The 26,412-nt window shown below is 48.0% G+C and overlaps 1 protein-coding gene across 1 annotated transcript in view; it reads right to left on the bottom strand.

The window, feature by feature from the left end:
- Positions 1-26,412, bottom strand: part of FRAS1 (Fraser extracellular matrix complex subunit 1) — a 1,443,020-nt gene that overhangs the window by 207,348 nt on the left and 1,209,260 nt on the right. The gene's annotated exons all lie outside the window — the stretch shown is intronic.

Consider the following 26,412-nt stretch of genomic DNA (forward strand, 5'->3'; position numbering starts at 1 on the left):
TTTTAACCCTGATTTGCAGAATGCAATCACCACTGATGCAAATAGCATGGGTATTGGTGCAGTTCTCACCCAAAATAATTATTTGGGCAAGGATGAAACAACTGCATTTGCATCCTGTTCTTTAACTCCCACAGAAGAAAATTATTCTGTTACTGAAAGGGAAGCACACGCATGTGTGCGGGTTAGAACACTTCAGGCAGCACATCTGGGTGAACAAAATCACACTGTTAGTGACCACAAACCTCTAACCTAGGTCCTAACTACTAAAGGACTTTATGGAGCTTCCCCAAGACTAACTAGCTTGTCTGTCCGTCTTTTTGATTACAATTATGAAGTGCAGTATGTTCCGGGTACGAAGAATGTGGTAGCTGATTTTTTAAGGTGTATGTCATTGCCATTGAGTGAGGTGAGTGAGAATGTGGTGGCAACATTTTGTGTGGCAAACATATCAGAGGAATTTCAAAGCATTTAAAGTGAAGAGTGGAATATTGAGCAAGAACAGGATATGTTGCTTACAAATGTGTAGAGTCTAATTTCAAAAGGCTGGCCAGAAAATAAATTATTACCAAAACAATCATTGCCTTTTTAGGAAGAGAGAAACAAACTATCTTGTGAAGGAGGCTCAATCTTAAGGAATGGTAAGGTTGTTCCTCCAAATAAATTGAGAAGAAGGATTCTGGAAATATGTCATGAGGGATATTTAGGAATAGGAAAAAAAAAAAGAACAGGGTGAAGAATTGGTAGTGGTGGCCAGGAGTGGATAAGGATATTGAAAGAAAAGTCAGAGAATGCTTACAACGTGAAAAATCTCCAGGTTATACTCAAACCACCCTTGCATCCCATTCTAAGTCCCAGTATGCCTTGTGTAGGCATACACTTAATGGGCCCTATCCACGAGCAAAATGAACAGGTGTATGTAAATGTTTTAATCGATAACCTTACAAAGTGGTCAGAAGCAGAATGGTTTAAAGAAATGATAGTAGCAGTAGCATACATTTTTTTTTAACAAAATGTTTATGAGAGAAGGGTTGCAAAAGAGCAGTTTGAGTGACAGTGGTCCTCATTTCACATCTGAAGGTTTTAAAGATGCACCTGTGTGCTTGTGAGTGGTACTTGACCTGAGAGGATTTTGGGAGCATTTCCAGCAACCCCAGATGACTTTTCTTTATTCTCTACTCTCTACTGATGAAGGCCTAAACCCAGAAACATGTTTCTAGAGATACACAGCAAAGACTGCACGAACTTTGGTGAAAAACTACAGATAACTTTCAAGTGCTAACTGTGAACTACATTTACCAGGATGCAAAGGGGCGAACTGTGCTGGGATGTGAGGCAGTGTGCTCCCAACCCCCCTTCCTGTTTTAAAGAGTAAATGGTATAGTGAACAAAACTGCATCTATGTACCATCCACCAGGAAACAGAGAGGTTGGACGGTTTAACAGTGTAATCAAAGGAATTATCCGATTGGCTGTAATAATGGCTTAGTATAGAGGAGTGAGTTGCTTAAAACCATTTGGGCTTTCAGAATCACTCCACGCAAGAGCACAGGCTCAAGTCCATTTATACTTATGAGGGGGAGAACTCCAATGTCCAAAGATAATGTGGGTTGGCTGAAAGTAGCAAGAAGCATAAACTGGTCACCAGAAGTGGTGAAAGGCAATTTGGAAAAGGCACAAAGTGTACCTAGAAAATATCATGACAAAGCATAACAGCAGGGCAGCGCAAATAAACATTAATGATCTAGTAGGAGTAAAAAGAAGTTTTCACATAGGAAAGAATCAAAGTAGATTCTCACAACAAAATGTTTTGCAATACGGTACTATTAAGTGATGGGGAAGTATGGCATTTATCTTCCAATTCTAAGTGCAAACAAAAGAATTTGAATAGCAATCCTCAAATAAGGAGGATGATTGTGGCAGGAGACAGAATTGTAAGTGGTGGTTAAAGGATGATATTGATCAGCTCAACAACCTAGGTCAGAGTCGACTAAATCAACAGGAGAGTGATGATCTCTCTCATACAATGTAGGTGCCACTGCAAGCAATAAAATGTGCAGGGTGGGTCGTCCTGTAGTCAAACCAATGAAGTTACAGAATTTAATTTGTGAGTAGTACTTTTATTCAGGTGTATCATATTGTGATTTTTATGGGCATAATAACATCATATGAGATAAGAGCAGTAGGACTGCTTTATTTATAGTTATTAGAGGCTAAGTTGTAAGATATTGTGGGGGCAATTTGAGAAATATTTGTGGTTCAATGTTCATTTATGACATCAGGATTTAATGTGTTAAGTATACTTTTCAATAAGTGGCAGAGATATGTTATGTAATGTTAATTCACCCATAGTTTATCATTTATGTCCATACGGGACACCATATTAGGTGTCACCACCTGCACGTTAGTGTTACCAGATGCACGTTTTGGAATTTTGACAGAATGGCACTGAAGATTTACATGAGAGCACGTATAGCTAAGTGCTCCTTTTAACTCCTCTCAGGTGTGTTGGAGTGTTAATAAATACTTATACTCCTATGAAGGTGTGTGAAGTCATCTTTACAGCCCCAGAGAGCGCACGGTCAGTGCCTGGACCGACGATTCGAAGCAAGCGCTAGGGTGGAAGAAGTGCAATCGGAAAACAATACTGTTGAGAGAGGGTAAGATAGAGGAAAGATTTTTAACCAGAGCAAGACGAAGTGAACACACACATGCCCAAACCGCATGGCAGAGAGAAAACAACCTAACGAAGCAGTCGATGCTCATTGCTCACTATCATCAAAGGAGGAGTCACTCAATCCTGTGACAAGAAACGCTTCTTTGAAGAAAAACAACTTACACCACTCTGGACCAAACACTAGATGGCAGGAGTAAGCCGAGCATGTGTATCTAAAGCCACATATGCCACTGAATGGATTGTTACCAAAGGTAAGCAACTTGTTTTTCTGATGGGTACTTCTATGTGAGGAAATGGAGTGTATTATTTGGCATGGTTGGGCGATCTCATCATGTAATACGCTTACCAACCCCTCTGGGCCAAGCAGGTTTACTCTGCAAAACCCTATGCTTAACCTTGGGTAGCTGTGGTACTGAGCAGCAGGGCTTACACAGAAGAAGAAGGGTAAAGCATTCAAACAGCACCAAAGCAATTGAAGAAATCAATATGACACAAGAAATCCGACACCAATTTAAAAATGTTAATTTTTGTAAGAATTTAGACACTAGAAAGAAAAAGATCCACTGGAGAGCTCCGGAGACCTAGATTTTTCAAGCAATAATAAAATAAAGCAATTTCACTTAACAGCAAATAAGCCTTGGCAAAGTCAACAAACTGAACATATGAAACCTTTTCAAGGAAATCTTGGTAAGTGTCAATTCAGCCTGTTAAAAGTACTTGGGAGTGACCAACTCTGACAGGAAGCTAGTCATGGGGGACCAGCAAGATCCTCAAGAAAAGTTACATTCACAGAAGAAGCAGTCTTTCAGCAGTTACAGGCACTTTTTCTGTGTTAAAATGGCCTCCGATTGAGTGGTCCTAATGCAAGGCATGAAGGATACTGAAGATGCTTTAAGGGTGCTGTGGATGCGATCTGGTCAAAGGGGCTCTTTCCTGCAGGGATTCCTCGGTCCACGAAGATGGTGAGGGAGGCCTGGTTGCAGTCCCATGAATAGTCTCCGGTCTGTCTGAAATCCAGTCACCACTAGACTAACAGTTGTCCATTGTGTGGTCACAGGCCAAACCTTCCTGGGTCGATAACATGCCTTCTGACGGTCCCAGCATCTTTCCAACAACAGCCACAGGCTCAGTGAGCTCAAGGTGCACCTCTGTGCATCAGGTCTTGGTCCTTATTGCTAAACGGCTGAAGTGGTAGCAGTTTGAAGGCTTTGGGCTATCAACTTGCTTTATCAGGCTTCTTCAGCTGAATTCTCTCTGTGTTGCGAACAGGAGGCCAGTCAGCTGACCCATGGAGTTCTTTTTGGCTTGACTGGGCTCTGGAGCCAGTCCCCTCTGAGTAGGACATGGAAGACACAGTCTCTCTCTTCACTAGCAACCAGGTGCAGCATGTGCTGGTCCATCGTTGCAGTAGGGCAGTCATCCTTCTGTCCCTCTTCCAAGTTTGTCAAGATCTGAGATCTGGGTGCCAGGAATGCCCCTTTAGGCTCAAGAAAGTGCCCTTAGGGCAGGATGCAGTTGTTGGCCAATGGGCTACCAGGTTCCCTACCTGGTGACCACTTACACATCCCAGTATGCATCAATCTGCCACCTACCAAGATGGCAAGACAAGTCTCTTGGTGCTTAGACATCACTAGTCTACCTCTGGGGTGCGACAACCTTGAGGTTACACATCCCTGGGGAAAGTGGTTTCGAAACTGGCTTCCCCTCTCTGCTCCTCATGCTTAAACAATTGGGCAGCCCTCCTCCTTATTGTGATGCATCTGCTCTTCAAAGTTGGCTTCCTCTCAGAATCCTGCTTTACGGGGCCAACACCTAAGCAGCTTTCGACAGGAGGGAGGAAACACCTCAGTGGGCTGCAATCCCTCCTTGTTCTCCTTCCTGAGAGTCGATGGCATCTCTCTCCAAGAGCGCAGAAAGCTGTGAGTAAAGTTAGCCATTTCCAGTTGGGTACAGCCAATTCGACAAACTTTAGGGTCAGGGCAATGGCAATTAATTCTGGTTAGGCCTCAGTGTACTCTGAGTTGAAAAACAATCAGCATCAGTCGAAAAATGTGGGAGTGACCAAAGCAAAATAGGCATTTCCTTACATTCCAACAGCAGACTCCTTACCTTGTCAACAGATACCAAACAGTACTTTCCCAGGTGGTAGGTCTGAACTAGTGCAGACAAAAAAGCCCTGCAGTACTGAGCATGCAAAATGTCCTGCTTGACAGACCTGACAAAGAAGTTACTTATCTTCTGTAATGGCTTATCTGGTAGAGATTCAACCCAGGCACAGATTCCTTATGTTAGAATATTTCCCAGGTGTCCGACTGGATACGGACATTTTTTGGTGAGCAGTACTCCTGTGCGCCAGTAGGTGGCATAATTCAGCTTCCAAGTGGCGTCATTGATGTCATCCTTGCAGGAAGTGACTGTACAGTATGTATATAGGCGCCATCCTAGAACTCTGACATCACTGGTACGTTAAACTAGGGCCCTGGAGAGGGGAACATCCTAAAATCCAAAATCCATTTGCAGAGCCGGGAGGATCGATGGGACGGTAAATAATCAGAGGTGTTTATTTGGGTGACACAGTACCAAAAATATCTTAGAGGCAATACTCCTTCTGGAGGTAAGTATTACATACAATATATAAATATAAACAAGACACCAGAATAAGGTAAGTAATTAGACATAGGATAGTGCAAACAATAGGAAATGCTATAGAATGCAATGGGAGAAAATAGGTCTAGTGGAAACACAAACCATATACTAAGAAAGTGGAATGTGAATTACGGATTCCCCCTAGACAACTGTAGTGTGTGCAGAATCGCTGGGAGAGTAAGAATACAGTAAAGGTAAGTAAATTACCCCACCCCAGAGCCCAGAAAAGCAGGATTAAAGTACTGCAAGTTTCCTTAGGACACGTTACACCTCATGATTGGGATTTTGCAGTAACCAACCAAGTCTGCAAACAACAACTGCTAAATTCCCAGACCTGAAGACTTGCAAAAGAAGGGGACCTTGTCCATAAGTCGAAAGAAGTTCCAGGAAGGGCAGGAGCCCCAGCCAACCCAGAAAAGGGTGCAAAAGAGTCGTCCCCGGTTGGATGAAGACTCCAGGAATGCACCCTAGGAAGATGCCAGCGGGTTCCTACGTGATGCAGAAGATGTCCCACAACCATGAAGATGGATGTAGACGTGATTTCGTGTTGGAAGTGGCCAACAAGCCTTGGTTACGACAAAAGTGTGTTTTGTGTCAAAATGGCACTGGCTGGACCCATGAGGGACCTGGGGGCTTCAAATCTGTGTGAGGAAGAAGAGGGGGCTCTCAGCACTTTAGAGAGCCCTCAAGATGCCAGACAGCACCCCCGGGAGTCCCAGGACACGGGGACAAAGGAGGTGCAAAACTTGGTTGGTGCAGCACAACAAAGGAAGGCCCAACAACTCAGCGAGTTGAACATCACAGGATGGAGTGCTGGGGACCTGGGCCAGGATGTGCATGAAGGAATTTTGCAAATAGTGCACAGAGGCCTCGGGAGGTAAAGAAGACGCAGTACACAGGGGTACAGTCGCTCTCTGGGAAGGCAAGGTCTTACCTCCTCCAAATTGCGTCAGCAGGACCTCAGGACAGTCTATTTCGATGGGGTCCACCCTCTGTGTCCTTAGGAGCACGCTGGTCGGTGTGAGAGGAGTCCAAGGGTACCGGTCGTCATCTTGGAAGGTGCCTGCATGAGCAGGGGAGTGACTGCGTCACCCCACGGGAGATTTCTTCGGTCCCTCTGGTGTAGGATGAAGATAGGGAGTCCTCAGAGCGTGCACACAGTGGAAACTGTTGCAGTTGTTGGCTGGAGCTCAAGTTGCAGAGGGAAAGTATCCCTTGTGGATACTTTGTTGCTGTTACAGCGGTTCCTGGAGCAGTATGCGGTTGATCCGAGATCAGAGGATGAAGTAGTAGTTGCAGAGGATTCCTGAAGTAAACTTGCAAGCAGAATCTGAAGAGAATCCACAGGAGAGACCCTAAATAGCCCTGAGAGGGCGATTGGCTACCTTATCTGGTATGGATCTATCAGGAGGGGTCTCGGACGTCACCTGCTGGCACTGGCCACTCAGAGCCCTCCAGAGTGCCCCCACACCTTGCAAAACAAGATGGCTGAAGGCCTGGGACACACTGGAGGAGCTCTGGGTACCACCCCTAGGGTGGTGATGGACAGGGGAGTGGTCACTCCCCTTTCCTTTGTCCAGTTTCGTGCCAGAGCAAGGGACATGGGGTCCCTGAACCGGTGTAGACTAGCTTACGCAAGGAGGGCACCATCTTTGCCCTTCAAAGCATTTCCAGAGGCTGGGGGAGGGTACCTCTCCCCAGCCTGTAACACCTATTTCCAAAGGGAGAGGGTGTAACACCCTACTCTCAGAGGAAATGCTTTGTTCTGCCTTCTTGGGTCTGGGCTGCCCAGACCCCAGGAGGGCAGAACCCTGTTTGTTGGGTGGCAGCAGCTGTAGCTGCAGTGCAAGCCTCAGAGAGCTGGTTTGGCAGTACTGGGGGTCCATAGTGGAGCCCCCAGAATGCATGGAATTGGCTCCCCAATACCAGATTTGGAATGGGGGGACATTTCCATGATCTTAGACATGGCCATATTCGGAGTTACCACTGTGAAGCTACATATAGGTATTGACCAATATGTAGTGCATGCGTGTAATGGCGTCTCTGCACTCACAAAGTCTGGGGAAATGGCCCTGAACTATGTTGGGGCACTTTTGCTAGTGCACTGGTAACTTTGCACCTAACCTTCAGCAAGTGAAGGTTAGACATAGGTGACTTATAAGTTGCTTTAGTGCAGTGAAAATGGCTGTGAAATAACATGTGCTTTATTTCACGCAGGCTGCAATGGCAGGCCCATGCAAGGGTTTGTTTGAGCTCCCCATGGGTGGCAAAAGAAATGCTGCAGCCCATATGTGTAGGAAGTTGGCTCTGTATGCACTATTTCAAAGTAAGGAATAGTATGCACAGAGTCCAAGGGTTCCCCTTAGAGGTAAGATAGTGGCAAAAAGAGATAATTCTAATGCTCTATTTTGTGGTAGTGTGGTCGAGCAGTAGGCACACACACTCAGACAATTCCAGGCCAATAGGTTTTTGTATAGAAAAATATATTTTCTTAGTTTATTTTAAGAACCACAGGTTCAAGATTTACATGTAATACTTCAAATGAAAGGTATTGCAGGTAGGTACTTTAGGAACTTTGAATTAGCAAAATAGCATATACAGTTTTCACATAAATCACATATAGCTATTTTAAAACTAGACACTAGTGCAATTTTCAACAGTTCCTGGGGGGAGTAAGAGTTTGTTAGGTTTTGCAGGTAAGTAAACCACCTAAGGGGTTCAAGTTTGGGTCCAAGGTAGCCCACCGTTGGGGGTTCAGGGCAACCCCAAAGTTACCACACCAGCAGCTCAGGGCCAGTCAGGTCAGGTGCAGAGGTCAAAGTGGTGCCCAAAACGCATAGGCCTCAATGGAAAAGGGGGTGCCCCGGTTCCAGTCTACCAGCAGGTAAGTACACGCGTCTTCGGAGGGCAGACCAGGGGCGTTTCGTAGGGCACCTGGGGGGGGGGGGGGGGGCGGGGCACAAGTCCACACAGAAAATACACCCTCAGCAGCACAGGGGAGGCCGGGTGCAGTGTGCAAACACAAGTCGGGTTTTCAATAGGTTTCAATGGGAGACCAAGGGGTCTCTTCAGCGATGCAGGCAGGCAAGGGGGGAGGGGGGGGGGGGGGGGAGGCTCCTCGGGGTAGCCACCACCTGGGCAAGAGACAGGGCCACCTGGGTGTCGCTCCTGCACTGGAGGTCGGATCCTTCAGGCCCTGGGGGCTGCGGGTGCAGTCTTTACCAGGCGACGTATCTTAACAGCAGGCAGTCGCGGTCAGGGGGAGCCTCGGGATTCCCTCTCCAGGTGTCGCTGTGGGGGCTCGGGGGGGGAAACTCTGGCTACTCACGGTCTCGCAGTCGCCGGGGAGTCCTCCCTGAAGTGTTGGTTCGCCACCAGTCGAGCCGGGGGCGTCGGGTGCAGAGCGTCAAGTCTCACGCTTCCGGCGGGAAACGCAAGTTGTTTCAAAGTTGCAGTCTTTGGTGAACAGAGCCGCTGTCCTCTGGAGTTCGTGGTCCTTCTAGATGCAGGGCAGTCCTCTGACGCTCCAGAGGTCGCTGGTCCCTGAGGAGAGCGTCGCTGGAGCAGTGTCTTTAGAAGTGGGGAGACAGGCCGGTAGAGCTGGGGCCAAAGCAGTTGGTGTCTCCGTCTTCTCTGCAGGGGTTTTCAGCTTAGCAGTCCTCTTCTTCTTAGGTTGCAGGAATCTGAGTTCCTAGGTTCTGGGAAGCCCCTAAATACTGAATTTAGGGGTGTGTTTAGGTCTGGGGAGTTAGTAGCCAATGGCTACTAGCCCTGAGGGTGGGTACACCCTCTTTGTGCCTCCTCCCTGAGGGGAGGGGGGCACATCCCTAATCCTATTGGGGGAATCCTCCATCTGCAAGATGGAGGATTTCTAAAAGTTAGAGTCACCTCAGCTCAGGACACCTTAGGGGCTGTCCTGACTGGCCAGTGACGACTCCTTGTTTTTCTTATTATCTCCTCCGGCCTTGCCGCCAAAAGTGGGGCCGTGGCCGGAGGGGGCGGGCAACTCCACTAGCAGGCGTGCCCTGTGGTGTTGTAACAAAGGGGGTGAGGCTTTGAGGCTCACCGCCAGGTGTTACAGTTCCTGCAGGGGGAGGTGTGAAGCACCTCCACCCAGTACAGGCTTTGTTACTAGCCACAGAGTGACAAAGGCACTCTCCCCATGTGGCCAGCAACATGTCTGGTGTGTGGCAGGCTGCTAAAACTAGTCAGCCTACATGGATAGTCGGTTAAGGTTTCAGGGGGCACCTCTAAGGTGCCCTCTGGGGTGTATGTTACAATAAAATGTACACTGGCATCAGTGTGCATTTATTGTGCTGAGAAGTTTGATACCAAACTTCAGAGTTTTCAGTGTAGCCATTATGGTGCTGTGGAGTTCGTGCATGACAGACTCCCAGACCATATACTCTTATGGCTACCCTGCACTTACAATGTCTAAGGTTTTGCTTAGATACTGTAGGGGCATACTGCTCATGCACTCATGCCCTCACCTATGGTATAGTGCACCCTGTCTTAGGGCTGAAAGGCCTGCTAGAGGGGTGAATTATCTATACTGCATAGGCAGTGTGAGGTTGGCATGGCACCCTGAGGGGAGTGCCATGTCGACTTAGTCTTTTTATCCCCACTAGCACACACAAGCTGGCAAGCAGTGTGTCTGTGCTGAGTGAGGGGTCCCCAGGGTGGCATAAGATATGCTGCAGCCCTTAGAGACCTTCCCTGGCATCAGGGCCCTTGGTACCGGGGGTACCAGTTACAGGGGACTTACCTGGATGCCAGGGTGTGCCAATTGTGGAAACAAAAGTACGGGTTAGGGAAAGAACACTGGTGCTGGGGCCTGGTTAGCAGGCCTCAGCACACTTTCAAATCAAAACTTAGCATCAGCAAAGGCAAAATGTCAGGGGGTAACCATGCCAAGGAGGCATTTCCTTACAATATGGATCTCCTGGAACCCCAATGCCCTGGGTACCTAGGTACCATATACTAGGGACTTATAAGGGGGGGGGGGGTCCAGTGTGCCAATTGAAATTGGTAAATGAAGTCACTAGCCTACAGTGACAAATTTAAAAGCAAAGAGAGCATAAGAACTGAGGTTCTGGTTAGCAGAGCCTCAGTGACGCAGTCAAGCACTATACAGACACGCACATTAGGCCATAAACTATGAGCACTGGGGTCCTGACCAGCAGGAAGTGAGACCGGCAAAAACATACTGACATACAGATAAAAATGGGGGTAACATGCAAAGAAAGATGGTACTTTCCTACACTACATTATTCAGACTAACAAGCCAAAAAGGCAAAATCCACATCACACCAGACCTGACTTTCTAGACAGTAATGCTTTGTGAATGTGTGCAAGGAAGCCCACATTGCAGCCTGATTTGATGTGGTCACCTCCCTGCTGAAGCACCTCCATACAAGCTGTCTGTCTTAACTGCCACTGAGGGCAGCATAAGGTCAAGGACCTCACTTACTCTCACACCACCACTGCAAGGCACTCTTCTCCGTAGCCACAGTAGGGGAAGAGACTAGGCCAGTGTCTAGGGAGGTGTCCAGTCCATCAGCATCCACCAGATCCTCATACAAGTTGTCCTCAGGATCTTCTACAGACTGGTCTCCATAAGGGTCCTCAGACCCCCTCCCAATCACCATCCAATCCATGACTGTCACAGGAATAAGGCACTGGCTCAGATATGGGGAGTCTGCCACCAGTCAGCACCAGCGTCTGACAACGTCCATCAAGCTCCATATCACAGTCCATACCATCGGTGGCACCAGTTAAGGTCAAGGTCATCTAAGCAGTGCCACTCCGGATCTGTCAACAGATCTCAGGTGAGTGTGTGTGTGTGTGTGTGTGTGTGGCAACAACGGCTAACCTGCAGGTGTAAGACCAGAAGGGGCCCCTTCCAGACCTATGGGGCCAAAGAGCACTCCCAAAAATTAGGTTGCACCACCAAAAAATGAAGTGCATTGCCTCATAAAATTGATTTAGTTGGGCAGGGTCACTCCGGCTCCCGGAAATTCAGGGATGTGATAAGATGCCTGCAGTGCAGGCTCCACCACAGAGCTAGGCCTCGAGTGCTGATGGCCCTGCGACTTGTCTTAAGACATACACAGTGAAGTGAAAGACCTCATTGATTTCTTTTTTTTTTCTGGGACTTAAACAATTTGGTGTGGAATGATTACCAGGTATGACTTGGCAAACAATCTTGGTATCTTCCTTGCGACCGAGTCCAGGAGCGTCACAGACACAATTGAAGTTGGGCGTTGAGGACCTTGAGAGATCGTTCCTCTCAACGCATAAGGATGGTTTTGTTGAAGATACCAGAGTCAAACCAAATGCAGGGCTGTCACAGTCATCTGTTAATGACTGGCACTGCATGGCTTAAAGCCTGCTGTTCTGGTGGGCATCCTTCAAAACAGAAGACAAAGGGCTTGATTTAGAGTTTGGAGGAGGGAGTTTTTCCGTCACAAAGATGACAATTGTCCCGTCTGCTGTATCACAATTCCATTATAGCCTATGGAACTTTTAATACAGTGGATGGGATATCTGTCAAGTTTGTGTCGGAGAAACCCCTCTGCCAAACTCTAAATAGGGCCCAAAGTAGTGAACAAATTGTTGACAAAGATCGAAAAAGGTCAGTGAAAAAAGACTGGTGGTAGCTCTTCTCTGGATCTGTGATAACTGGCACGGAAAGAAAAGAATGGACATCAGCTCACCAGAGTGTCGCCTATGTAAGCACCAAGCACATCAATTAACGCACAGATGATGCCACAAGGTGCCTTACACCACCACCACTTACTAGTGCGCACCGTTACTGCTCACCAAAACATTTCCGGGTCCAGTCGAATGCCCGGGAAATATTCTAAGGTAAGGAATCTGCAACAAGAAATCTCTATCAGTGCTTCGTAAATGTGTGTACCGAAGCCAACGCAGCCGTATGACAGATGCCCACGGAAGGCATGGCGGGGGTTAACGCAGTCATTGCAGCTTTAGCCCTAGTGGAAAGAGCCCTTAAGCATTATTGGATCTACTGTTTGCCACTGCATAGGAGTTCTTTATGCAGAGAACAACTGTAAGGAAATGCCTCCTTGGCATGGTTACCCCCTAACTTTTTGCCTTTGCTGATGCTAAGTTATGATTTGAAAGTGTGCTGGGACCCTGCTAACCAGGCCCCAGCACCAGTGTTCTTTCCCTAAACGGTACCTTTGTCTCCACAACTGGCACAACCCTGGCACTCAGGTAAGTCTCTTGTAACTGGTACCCCTGGTACCAAGGACCCTGATGCCAGGGAAGGTCTCTAAGGGCTATAGCATGTCTTATGCCACCCTAGGGACCCCTCACTCAGCACATGCACACTGCCTCACAGCTTGTGTGTGCTGGTGGAGAGAAAATGACTAAGTCGACATGGCACTCCCCTCAGAGTGATATGCCAACCTCACACTGCCTGTGGCATAGGTAGGTCACCCCTCTAGCAGGCCTTACAGCCCTAAGGCAGGGTGCACTATACCACAGGTGAGGGCATATGTGCGTGAGCACTATGCCCCTACAGTGTCTAAGCAAAACCTTAGACATTCTAAGTGCAGGGTAGCCATAAGGGTATTTGGTCTGGGAGTTTGTCAAACACAAACTCCACAGTTCCATAATGGCTACACTGAAAACTGGGAAGTTTGGTATCAAACTTCTCAGCACAATAAATGCACACTGATGCCAGGGTGCAATGTATTGTAAAATATACCCAGAGGGCATGTTAGCGATGCCCCCTGAAAACATACCCGACTTCCAGTGTAGGCTGACTAGTTTCTGCCAGCCTGCCACACACCAGACATGTTGCTGGCCACATGGGGAGAGTGCCTTTGTCACTCTGTGGCCAGGAACAAAGCCTATACTGGGTGGAGGTGCTTCTCATCCCCCCCTGCATGAACTGTAAAACCTGGCGGCGAGAGCCTCAAAGGCTCACCCCTTTTGCTACAGCGCCACAGGGCATCCCAGCTAGCGGAGATGTCCGCCCCTCCGGCCACTGCCCACACTTTTGTCGGCAAGGCTGGAGGAGATAATTAGGAAAAAAAGGAGGAGTCACCCACCAGTTAGGCCAGCCCCTAAGGTGTCCTGAGCGAAGGGGACCCTTACTTTTAGAAATCCTCCATCTTGTGGATGGAGGATTCCCCCAATAGGATTAGGGATGTGCCCCCCTCCCCACAGGGAGGAGGCTCAAAGAGGGTGTAGCCACCCTCAAGGACAGTAGCCATTGGCTACTACCCTCCCAGACCTTAACACACCCCTAAATTCAGTATTTAGGGGCTCCCCAGAACCTAGGAAACTAGATTCCTGCAACCTTAACAAGAAGATGCGACGCATCCAACAGGGACCAGCGACCTCTGAAGCCTCAGAGGACTGCCCTGCAACCAAGGACCAAGAAACTCCCGTGAACAGTGGCCCTGTTCAACAACCTACAACTTTCTTGCAAAAGAAACAACTTTAAAGACTTCACGTTTCCCACCGGAAGCGTGAGACTTTCCACTCTGCACCCGACGCCCCCGGCTTGACCTGCGGAAAACCAACACTACAGGGAGGACTCCCCGGCGACTGCGAGCCCATGAGTAGCCAGAGACGACCCCCCTGAACCCCCATAGCGACGCCTGCAGAGGAAATCCAGAGGCACCCCCTGACTGCGACTGCCTGTAACAAGGGACCCGGCGCCTGGAACCAACACTGCACCCGCAGCCCCCAGGACCTGAAGGAACAACTCCAGTGCAGGAGCGACCCCCAGGCGACCCTCGGCCTAGCCCAGGTGGTGGCTACCCCGAGGAGCCCCCCATGCCTGCCTGCATCGTTGAAGTGACTCCTGGATCCCTCCATTACTTCCTATCTAAAACCCGACGCCTGTTTGCACTCTGCACCCAGCCGCCCTTGTGCTGCTGAGGGTGTACTTTCTGTGCCTTCTTGTGTCCCCCCCGGTGCCCTACAAAACCCCCCTGGTCTGCCCCCCAAGGATGCGGGTACTTACCTGCTGGCAGACTGGAACCGGGGCACCCCTGTTCCCCATTGAAGCCTATGTGTTTTGGGTACCTCTTTGACCTCTGCACCTCACCAGCCCTGAGCTGCTGGTGTGGTAACTTTGGGGTTGCCTTGAACCCCCAATGGTGGGCTACCTTGGACTCAACTTTGAGACTTGTAAGTGTTCTACTCACCTGAAAACTTAACCTTTACTTACCTCCCCCAGGAACTGTGGATTTTTGCAGTGTCCACTTTTAAAATATCTTATTGCCATTTTTACAAAGACTGTATATGATATTGTGATTATTCAAATTTCCTAGAGTACCTAAGTAAAATACCTTTCATTTGAAGTATTACTTGTAAATCTTGAACCTGTGGTTCTTAAAATAAACTAAGAAAAGATAATATTCTATATGAAAACCTATTGGCCTGGAGTAAGTCTTTGAGTGCGTGTTCCTCATTTATTGCCTGTGTGTGTACAACAAATGCTTAACACTACCCTCTGATAAGCCTACTGCTCGACAACACTACGACAAAATAGAGCATTAGAATTATCTCTTTTTGCCACTATCTTACTTCTAAGGGGAACCCTTGGAATCTATGCACACTATTTCTTACTTTGAAATAGTATATACAGAGCCAACTTCCAACAGCACCTATGTGTTTTGAGCACCTCTGCACCTGACTGGCCCTGAGCTGCTGGTGTGGTAACTTTGGGGTTGCCTTGAACCCCCAATGGTGGGCTGCCTATACCCCAGGACTGAGAGTTTTAAGAGTTTTACTTACCTCCTTACCTAACCTTTACTTACCTCCCCCAGGAACTGTTGATTTTTGCACTGTGTCCACTTTGAAAATAGCTTATTACCATTTTTACAAAGACTGTACATGATATTGTTTTCATTCAAAGTTCCTAAAGTATCTAAGTGAAGCACCTTACATTTAAAGGTTTGATGTAAATCTTGAACCTGTGGTTCTTAAAATAAACTAAGAAAATATATTTTTCAATATAAAAACCTATTGGCCTGGAGTAAGTCTTTGAGTGCGTGTTCCTCATTTGCCTGTGTGTGTACAACAAATGCTTAACACTACCCTCTGATAAGCCTACTGCTTGACCACACTACCACAAAATAGAGCATTAGAATTCTCTTTTTGCCACTATCTTACCTCTAAGGGGAACCCTTGGACTCTGTGCACACTATTTCTTACTTTGAAATAGTATATACAGAGCCAACTTCCTACAACAATCCACTGGGAGATGTTCTTTTTTGCACTACTTTACCCCCTCGTTTCCTCCTAAAAACCTTCCAAAAGCTCACTGTCCACTCAATGTTTATTGATACAATTAATGTAGAAACTCAATGCTGAAATGATGGAGTCTGTCTTCCTCCTCAGAGGAATGAGGTGGAGCAAAGAACGCTGGAAGGGTAGTGGCCTGGCCAACATGAAAAGGAGTAACTACTTTCGGGTAAGCTAAGGTCCTCAAAACCAACTTGTTAGGGGAGAAGGTGGGGTAAGGTGGATTTACACCGAGAGTCTGAAGTCTGCTCACATACCTAGTAAAAGTTATGGTGATGAGAATCCAAGTCTGTAACGTCAGAAGTCTCAACAGGCACCTATGCTACAGACCAAAAGGAGTGCACATCAACAGTGTGAGGACTAAATTCATGTCCCACTAGGACATCACAAAGGGTTTCAGTAGAAACAAATGTTGCAAACCTTTCAAAAACTTCAGCACAGCTGGTGATTTAAATTATGAAGGCTAATCTAGCTAACACAAGAAAGCCAAAAGAGCTAATAAGTAGCCCTTAACAGTGCCCAAGGCAAGTCATTGCTGAGGTAGGGACAAAACAAACAGCAGAACTTCAGGAAACTTTGCCTGTAAGTGGACTATGTTTTGGGTGCAGCACCCGTCACAAATAGATGCTTGCATCAAAGATGACATCAATGACCTCAGGGTACAGGTTTAAGAAGGTCAACTGTCACTTCTCAATAGCCAAGCATGAGGATATTAAGTGTGCGGGCCTGGGTGAAACCCTATACCCTGCTCCTGCAGCTGGAGATGCTGCAACTGGAGATCCTCCCAAAGCAATAGCTTGATGGCAGGATAAATGTTCATTGCCAGGAGATCTGGGTACCACACTCTCCTGGCCCAATCCGGTGCCACTAGGATGACTTGGGCCCTGTTGTTCCTGACCTTTTTTTCAGAAATCGGGGCTGGAGAGGCAACATTAGGAGGGCATACAGGAGTCCTGAGCTCCACTCTAGAAGAAAGGCATCTCCAAGCTATAGCTGCACTGGAAACTCCAGTGAGCAAAAGTGCTTTCATTGTGGTTTCTTGTCAGTGTCAAAAAGATCAAGCCAGGATTTTTCTCCCCATTGCTGGAAGATGGCATGTGCAACTTTAATGTGTAACTGCCATTTGTGAGCTGCTGGGCATCTGTGGCTGAATTTGTCCACTGTAGCGGTTAAGGAACCTGTAAAGTGGTTCACCACCATGTAAATCCCTTGGCAGTCCAGCTACTTTCAGAGTTGTAAGACTTGCTGGCACAGGGCCCAGGAGCACCAGCCTGTCCTGTTTGTTGCAGTACCACATGGCAGTGTGGTTAGTGAGGATATGCACCAGCTTTCCATTGATGGTGGGCAGGTCGGTCTTCAACACCAACAGCAAGTTAATCACCTAACGCCAATAAGTTGTTGTGGAGTCTAAGCTCTGCCGGAGACCAGAATCCTGTGATCTCCATCTCTTCCAGCCAGGCCAGATGACCTCCAAAACCCCAGTAGTGATACATTTGTGACCACCAGTATCGCTGAGCTGGGAAAGGAGAGATGCCTGCCACAGTCCCAATAGTGTTTCACCACTGAAGTTCTTTTACAGTCTTCTCTAAACTCTGGATACAATCTGACAAGTTTCCCTGACGTTGTGACCACTGGAATTTCCAATCCCACCGCAGAGCCTGCATGTGCCATCTGGCATGCAACAAAGAGCAGGATGCAGGGGCCAACAGTCCCAGCAGAATCAGGACTCAGAGTCTCCACACTAAAATCCAGGACAGAGACTGAAACATCTGGATTATACCACAAATGCCCTGGACTTTCCATTCCGGGGAAAGGCACAAAGCTGTGCTGTATCTAGAATGGCTCTGATAAAAGAAAGCGTCTGCAAAGGAGTCCGGTGTGACTTTGGCTACTTGAAGATGAACCCCAAACATTTTTTAGAAGGTCCACTGTCATTTGGAGGTGGTTTATGACTGCCTGGGGCCAGCCCACCTTCAACAGTCACTTGTTGAGGTAGGGGAAGACTAATACCCATACCCTTGAATATGTGCTGCAAACGCCACTATAACTTTTATGAACACCCGAGGGACGCTTATGAGCCCAAAGGGGAGCAAAGCGAACTGAAAATGCTCTTGGCCCACCTTACACATTAGGTAGCACCAAGAGGCCTGCAGGATGGGTACATGGAAACAGGAGACCTGCAGGTCCAGCACCACCGTCCAGACTTTAGGGTTGGAGGTAGACAAGACCTGAGCCAACATGAGCATTTAGCATTCATCCCTCTGGAGGTCGGCATTGATAGAGCGCAGGTTCAAAATTGGACGAAAGAGAAAGGATGTGAAAATAAGCACCCCACAGGTCCAATGCCCCCACCCAATCCCCAGGCTACAGGGCAGACTGGACTTGGGCTAGCGTAAGCATCTTAAACTTATCTTTCTGAAGGACTGTGTGGAGAGAACGAAGATCTGAAGTAGGGCAAAGGCTTCCATCCTTCTGCACAAGGAAGGAGCAGTAGAGTTCCTACATCTAGGGCCAGAACCATCTCTATGGTCCCTTTGGCCATAAGAGCCTGTGCTAGACAGAGACGCATCTCCACCAGCCACCCTGAAGGTGGTGGAAGGTGCAGAGGGGTAAAAAGAAAAGTAAGGTATAGCCCCGGTGTAGGAGGCTGGCCTGGCTTGTAGTGGGTACCAGAGGTACTTACACCTTGTGCCAGGCCGTGTTATCCCTTATTATTGTAGAAGAGGTGTTTCTAGCAGCTTAGGCTGATAGAAGGTAGCTATGGCAAAGCAGCTTAGGCTGAACTAGGAGACATGTAAAGCTCCTACTATACCACACAATACACAGAAGTACTAAAAATAAAAGTACTTTATTTTTATGATAATATGCCAAAAGTATCTCAGTGAGTACCCTCAGTATGAGGATAAGAAATATACACAAGATATATGTACACAAACCCAAATTATGCAGATAATACCAAAAGGAAGTAATGCAAGCAATGTAAAGTTACAATAGATTGCAATAGGAGCACATAGGTATAGGGGCAACACAAACCATATACTCCAAAGGTTGGAATGCAAACCACGAATGGACCCCAAACCTATATGAGCTTGTAGAGGGTCGCTGGGACTGTAAGAAAACAGTGAGGGTTAGAAAAATAGCCCACCCAAGACCCTGAAAGGTAGGTGTAAAGTGCACCTACTACCCCCAGAGAGCACAGAAGTCGTGATAGGGGGATTCTGCAGGAAGAACAAACACCAGCAATGCAACAACAGTGGATTTCCGGACCTAAGTACCTGTAAGACAAGGGGACCAAGTCCAATAGTCACAACAGTGTCGTGAGTGGGCAGGAGCCCAGGAAATGCCAGCTGAGGGTGCAAGGAAGCTGCCACCTGTTGGAAGAAGCTTGGAGTTCTGCAAGAACGAAGAGGACTAGGAACTTTGCCTTTGGAGGATGGATGTCCCACGTCGTGAAGAAGCTTGCAGAGGTGTTCCCACGCAGAAAGACCACAAACAAGCCATGCTAGCGGCAAGGGTCGAGGTTAGGGTTTTTGGGTGCTGCTGTGGCCCAGGAGGGACCAGGATGTCACCACTTGGAAGAGGAGACAGAGGGGGCGCCCAGCAACTCAGGGAGCCCTAACAGAAGCAGGCAGCACCCGCAGAAGTACCTGAGCATCAATTAGAAGAAAAATGAACCAGAATCCACCCAAAGTCACACAAGTCCCACGACGCCGGAGGACAACTCAGAAGGTTGTGCACTGCAGGTTAGAGTGTCGGGGACCCAGGCTTGGCTATGCACGAAGGAAATCCCGGAAGAGTGCACAGGAGCCGGAGCAGCTGCAAATCACACGGTACCCAGCAATGTAGTCTAGTGTCGGGAGGCAAGGACTTACCTCCACCAAACTTGGACTGGAGAGTCACTGGACTGTGGGAGTCACTTGGACAGAGTTGCTGAGTTCCAGGGACCACACTTGTCGTGCTGAGAGGGGACCCAGAGGACCGGTGATGCAATCTTTTGTTGCCTGCGGTTGCAGGGGGAAGATTCCGTCAACCCATGGGAGATTTCTTCGGAGCTTCTAGTGCAGAGAGGAGGCAGGCTACCCCCAGAGCATGCACCACTTGGAAACAGTCGAGAAAGCTGGCAGGATGAAGCGATACAAGGTTGCTAGTAGTCGTCTTGCTACTTTGTTGCAGTTTTGCAGGCGTCCTGAGCAGTCAGCGGTCAATCCTTTGGCAGAAGGTGAAGAGGGAGATGCAGAGGAACTCTGGTGAGCTCTTGCATTCGTTATCTGGTGAGATCCCCAAAGCAGAGACCCTAAATAGCCAGAAAAGGAGGTTTGGCTGCCTAGGAAGAAGGACTGGCTACCAAGAGAGGTAAGAGCCTATCAGAAGGAGCCTCTGACGTCACCTGCTGGCACTGGCCACTCAGAGCAGTCCAGTGTGCCACAGACACCTCTGTTTCCAAGATGGCAGAGGTCTGGGACACACTGGAGGAGCTCTGGGCACCTCCCCTGGGAGGTGCAGGTCAGGGGAGTGGTCACTCCCCTTTCCTTTGTCCAGTTTTGCGCCAGAGCAGGGCTGGGGGATCCCTGAACTGGTGTAGACTGGCTTATGCAGAGATGGGCACCATCTGTGCCCATCAAAGCATTTCCAGAGGCTGGGGGAGGCTACTCCTCCCTAGCCTTCACACCTATTTCCAAAGGGAGAGGGTGTTACAACCTCTCTCAGAGGAAGTCCTTTGTTCTGCCTTCCTGGGCCAAGGCTGCCTGGACCCCAGGAGGGCAGAAACCTGTCTGAGGGATTGGCAGCAGCAGTGGAGACCCCATAAAGGCAGTTTGGCAGTACCCTGGTTCTGTGCTAGAGACCCGGGGGATCATGGAATTGTCCCCCCAATGCCAGAATGGCATTGGGGTGACAATTCCATGATCTTAGACATGTTACATGGCCATGTTCGGAGTTACCATTGTGACGCTGTACATAGAGAGTGACCTATGTACAGTGCACGCGTGTAATGGTGTTCCCGCACTCACAAAGTCGGGGGAATTTGCCCTGAACGTTGTGGGGGCACCTTGGCTAGTGCCAGGGTGCCCTCACACTAAGTAACTTTGCACCCAACCTTCACCAGGTGAAGGTTAGACATATAGGTGACTTATAAGTTACTTAAGTGCAGTGGTAAATGGCTGTGAAATAACGTGGATGTTATTTCACTCAGGCTGCACTGGCAGGCCTGTGTAAGAATTGTCAGAGCTACCTATGGGTGGCAAAAGAAATGCTGCAGCCCATAGGGATTTCCTGGAACCCCAATACCCTGGGTACCTCAGTACCATATACTAGGGAATTATATGGGTGTACCAGTATGCCAATGTGAATTGGTAAATTTAGTCACTAGCCTGTTAGTGACAAATTTGGAAAGCAGAGAGAGCATAACCACTGAGGTTCTGGTTAGCAGAGCCTCAGTGAGATAGTTAGGCATCACACAGGGAACACATACAGGGCACATACTTATGAGCACTGCGGCCCTGCCTGGCAGGGTCCCAGTGACACAGACTAAAACAACATATATACAGTGAAATATGGGGGTAACATGCCAGGCAAGATGGTACTTTCCTACACCCGGTGGAATATTTGTGACACCCACTTGCCTATTGTCATGGCCTGCCATCCTTGGCGGAAATATTGGACCTTGCCTCCGACAGTGTGGCTGTGGGCCAACATGGCACACTACAGCAGTTTTGAGTTGGCGCCAGCTGGATGGGTGGGGGAGTAAGCTGCACATTGTCCCTGCTGCCCTCTTGGTCTCTGGGAACCATGGTCTAGTCCACAAAATGCCTGAAAACTGAAAAACATGCTGTACTGGAGGAGATGTCTTGCATTAACGGACGGGGAAATGTCTATCGTCAACTTGAAAGGGTTAACATTGCCTTGCGCGTAAAGACAGGCCCAAGCAACAAATCATGGCTCTCCTCTATTTTAAGCACTCCTAGGCTGAGTCCACTTTATCCTCAAAAATACAAGATTCTTTAAAAGGCATGCCCATATGGGTGGCTGTACATCCCTGAAGAAACCTGTGAACGATATACAGGCATGATACAAGAGCCACACATGATCATGGCACGTCCTAGTGAAATCAGCTTTGTCCAGTTCCAAACGTATTACAAATTTCACAACATCAAAGCCATCAAGAAAAGCCTGCACAAGAGATGCCCGAAGGTCATCTGGAAACGCTGGGAAAACGTAACCCATCTTATCACAAACGGCATGAGAATAACAGCTGAGGAGACAGCTAGTACTGACCGATCATACAGCAAGACTCAATGAGGAGAATATTCTTTTGCCAAAAGTCTCTATTCATCTGGATTTAAGGAACGGAGGGGTAGTAGAAAAAGTATTCAGATTGACCCTGATAATGGATGCTTGAACCACCGACTCCCCAGAATGAAATGTTGGGTTATGAAGTCGGGGTTGCCAAGAGCTCAGCGATGGCGACGTGAGACCAGACTAGTCATGGGCAGGCCTGAACAGGGCTTAGCCCAGGTGCCCAAAAGGGCATCACTGAGTGCCTCACTGAATGATGAAATACTTACTGGGAGCTCGGCCAGGTTGCAAAACTTCAGTCACAACAAAGGTTTTCACTTTCATGGTTGGCAATTATAGGTCCAATATTTGATCTGCCCTTCACATCACAACAGTTAAAGAAATGCTTTCGTCTGCAGCAAGATTTGGGAGAGACAGGATGCCAGAACATGGGGAAATGTCAAGCTCACTAGAATCCTAGAGCTCGTCATACTGTTTGTCCTTAACATATTCGGGAACATAATCTTCCCCATCATCATAGTTTTTTTCCACAGAATCTATGCGTAAAGCCTGAGCCCTACCATGTGGAAAGGCCAAAGTATTAGAGGGAAAGGCCTTGCCAAGAGGTTGTGTGCAAGTTTCTGCCAGGGGCGACTTCAGTTGAGTTAATGGCAGATTCAGGTCAGAGTCAGATAGCACTATAGGCTGCATATCCTCAAGTAGCATTGAAGGTGTCTGCTTTGATGCAAGCAGCACCAGCGCACTGATGGCACCACAGCCGAAGCAGGTCCTGAAGTTGATGCTGGACCCGATGTGTGTCGAAGGTCACAGAGGTGCCATGGGCAGACCCACTGGCAGAAGCCAGAGTGGAGGCTCCTGTGGCTCATTGGTAAAATGGATAAAGGGCTTAAGATCCACACTATAGCATACCTGAAGTGTTCTACTTACAGAGACGTTTGAACCCTGTAGTTTTAGAGGGCGACATTTCTCTTGCACATTGGGTTCCTTTTTAATGACAAGTCTGGTCAAACATTAGGGAGGCACTCCAGAAACGCATCTGAAGGTATGGAAATAAAGGAACTGTAGTTTAGAGAGCATGGTAGCCACACACATGTGGTTTTGTTTGTCAGTTCTGGAGTGGAACAGTGTTGGTGCAGAACTGAATGATATCACCTACCAGCACGCAGAGGTACTGCTGAAAATATTCCAGATTCAGTCTGGCGTCTGGGTAATATTCACAAGCTGAGGAATGTGTGAGTAGAGGTATCCATAAGAAAGAATGCATTATGCACGTATCTTAAGTGTGTACCCTTTGTGTTTGCTACAACAGTTGTAGAGATTTGCAGAACTCTTGTTTGATTATAAACTGGCAGAAGTCCAGGCTCTTCTTTTTCTGAGCACTGGCAGTTATGGATGCTTCTGCATTCCCCAGATCTGGGTCAGGCACTGTAGCAGAACACCCTTAAATATTTAGGAAGACAACTAACCGATACACACAGACACATTAGGCCTTTCTTTTAGAAGGGTTATGACAGGTCTTAACAGCTCAGAAGAACATGTCAGCACCAAACACACACCCTCAGTGGCACAGGGGCGGCAGGGTGCAAGTACAGCATCGGGCTCCCAATGCTATTCAAAAGGGGGACACCAGAGGTCACAAAGATGGTGCACGCTAGGTCCAGGGGGTTGGTTCCGGAAAACCACAGGCTGAACACGGAGGAGGGCCGCCTGCTGAACGCTGCTTGACAGGTAGCTGGATTCCCCAAGGCCAGGGGGCTGCGGGTGCAGGGGAAACTTTGGGCATCAGGAATCTTCGTCTGGTTCTCTCGCGGTTGGGGGGGTCCTCCGGATTTAGGCTGCAGGCATCATTGTGTTGGACAGGAGGGGTCAACCGAGGGGGGACACTAGGTCAGAATCGCCTGGGGACCAGCTCTAGTCACATGGACATGGGCCACGGCGTCGGGTGCAGAGTGGGTAGGACTTACAGATCCGGGGAGGTTCTGGAGTCTTTAGTTGAAGTTTCTTTCTGGACAGGGGCGCTGTCCACGGGAGCTCTTAGTCCTCTAGGGTGCAGGCAGTCCTCTTAAGACTTTTAAGAGGTCACTAGTCCTGCAGGATGTGTCACCTTTTTATAGCAGGCCTTCAGAAGCTGGGGATAGGCCTGTAGGGCTGGGGGCAAGTCAGTTGCTATCTTCAGTCTTCTTTGCTGGGGGGTTAACTTAGCAGTCCTTCTTTCTTCTTGTCTTCTTCTTGAGGTGGACCCCTTAAATCCTGGATTTAGGGGTGTTACACGGGTCAGAGGGCAGTAGCTAATGGCTACTGTCCCTAAGGATATCTACACCCTTCTGGTGTCCACTCCCTTTGGGAGGGGGACACAGACATAAACCTATTAGTCCCTGTCCTCCAACCCAAGATGGAGGATTCTGCAAGGAGGGGGTCACTTTAGCTCTGGACACCTTAGAGGTGGTCCTAGCTTAAGTGATCACTCCTCCACTTCCCTAATATTCCCGCCGGACTTGCAGCCAAAAGTGGGGCTTTGTCTCGGGGGCGGGCATCTCCATTAGCTAGAGTGCCCTGGGGCACTGTAACAAGAGGCCTAAGCTTTTGAAGCTCACCACCAGGTGTTACAGTTCCTGCAGGAGGGAGGGGGTGAAGCACCTCCACCCAGTGCAGTCTTTGTTTCTGACCACAGAGACAACAAAGGCTCTCCCCCCATGTGGTAAGAAACTTGTCTGGAAGTGGTAGGCTGGCACAGAACTGTCAGTCCTGCACTAGAAGTTTGGCTAAAATACAGGGGGCATCTCTAAGATGCCCTCTGGGTGCATTTTTTAATAAATTCAACACTGGCCTCAGTGTGGGTTTACTGTGCTGAGAAGTTTGATACCAAACTTCCCAGACTTCAGTGAAGCCATTATGGAGCTGTGGAGTTCGTAATGACAACCTCCCAGCCCATATACTCAGTGTGGCCACACTGCACTTACAATGTCTAAGAATGGAGTGGTTTGTGGGCATGGCACCCTGAGAGGGGTGCCTTGTTGACTTTGTCTATCTCCCTACCAGCACATACAAGTGGCAGTGTGCATATGCTTGGTGAGGGGTCTCCCAGGGTGGCATAATACATGATGCAGGCCTTTAGGGACCTTTCCTCGTCACAGGGTCCTTGGCACCATGGGTGCCTTTTACAAGGGACTTAACTGTGTGTCAATTGTGGAAGCAATGGTACAATTGTAGGCAAAGAACACTGGCACTGGGGCCTGGGTAGCAGAATCCCAGCACACTCTCAGTCAAGTTAGCATCAATATCAGGCAAAAGGTGGGAGAGAACCGTGCCAAAAGGGCACTGTCCTGCAAACCTTTATTAGCATTTACACACAAGTCTGTAGATCTCAAACAGTTGTTTATGTAGGGAGCAAAGACCACCATGAAAATCTCCTAGCTACTTTAAATAATGTATACCTGACAGAGGTACAGAGGAAGAGCAGCACTGCATGGAAAGGTACCACTGTGGAAACTTCCACTGTTCCTTAGGATGAAAAGAGAGAACCAAGTTTTGTGATGAATTTAAGATGAGTTTCTTACGATGGGGAGCCTTACAAAAACAATAGGTTTTCAGACTTCGCTACAGCCAAGGAATGGCTCAAAGTGTGGTTAGGCTAATGTCTGTGGTACACATCACTAGAGAAGGCTGCAAGTTTGAAGCTGGGGGAGACTGGGCAACTTTCTGAAGCAACACACGGAATTGCATACATTATGTCCTCGACTGGATGTCAGACGGATATGAGGGAGGTATTAATGCTTTACAAAGCTCAGTGTGCTGATTGTTTGGAGCCCCTATTACTGGACAAATTCTACTGGTAATTAGACACCGAGATGGTGCTGTTAAAAAAATAAAAGCATCAGGAGAGATTGAGACTTTTACATAGGGTACACTTGACATTGGTTATCTTTTACAAGATATATCCAGAGAGACATGACACATGTCCGAGGAGCTATTACAGTGCATACTTAAACACATGGTCTAGTAATGGTGGGTGAAACAAACATATTAGAGAGATGGTATTCAAATGCAACCACTGAGGAGCGATAAGTGTCGGTTAAATATTAACTCAGCCACTGACTTATGCCCATGTTCAAAAAAGGTTAAGGTAAAACAAAAATGGGCAGCCCTCTGTATGTCATTGGCCTGATGGAGGATCGCTATCCATTGGCTGGAGCGATCAGGCCTCTATCTGGTAGGATGGCAGAATGCTAAATTGGAGTGGGCAAAGGAACTGCATATGCTCAAAACCCATACAGGCCCTGAATTTAAAAATGAAATATAGTACAGAGAATCTTCGAGAAAAACAATCACAGCCACACTTTGCCTACGCCCCTTTTAGAACATTCCCCAAACAAAATCCCACTTCAAGTACTTAATTATATGGTTGAACACATGAAATACCAGGAAGCACTAAACATAATCTAAACGTACCTCAAGACACAGTTGAAGTACACACTGATCATCAAATAGACTATTCTCTTTTGCTTTTTT

The sequence above is a fragment of the Pleurodeles waltl genome, chromosome 1_2 (assembly GCF_031143425.1).
Source record: "Pleurodeles waltl isolate 20211129_DDA chromosome 1_2, aPleWal1.hap1.20221129, whole genome shotgun sequence".
NCBI lineage: Eukaryota > Metazoa > Chordata > Amphibia > Caudata > Salamandridae > Pleurodeles > Pleurodeles waltl.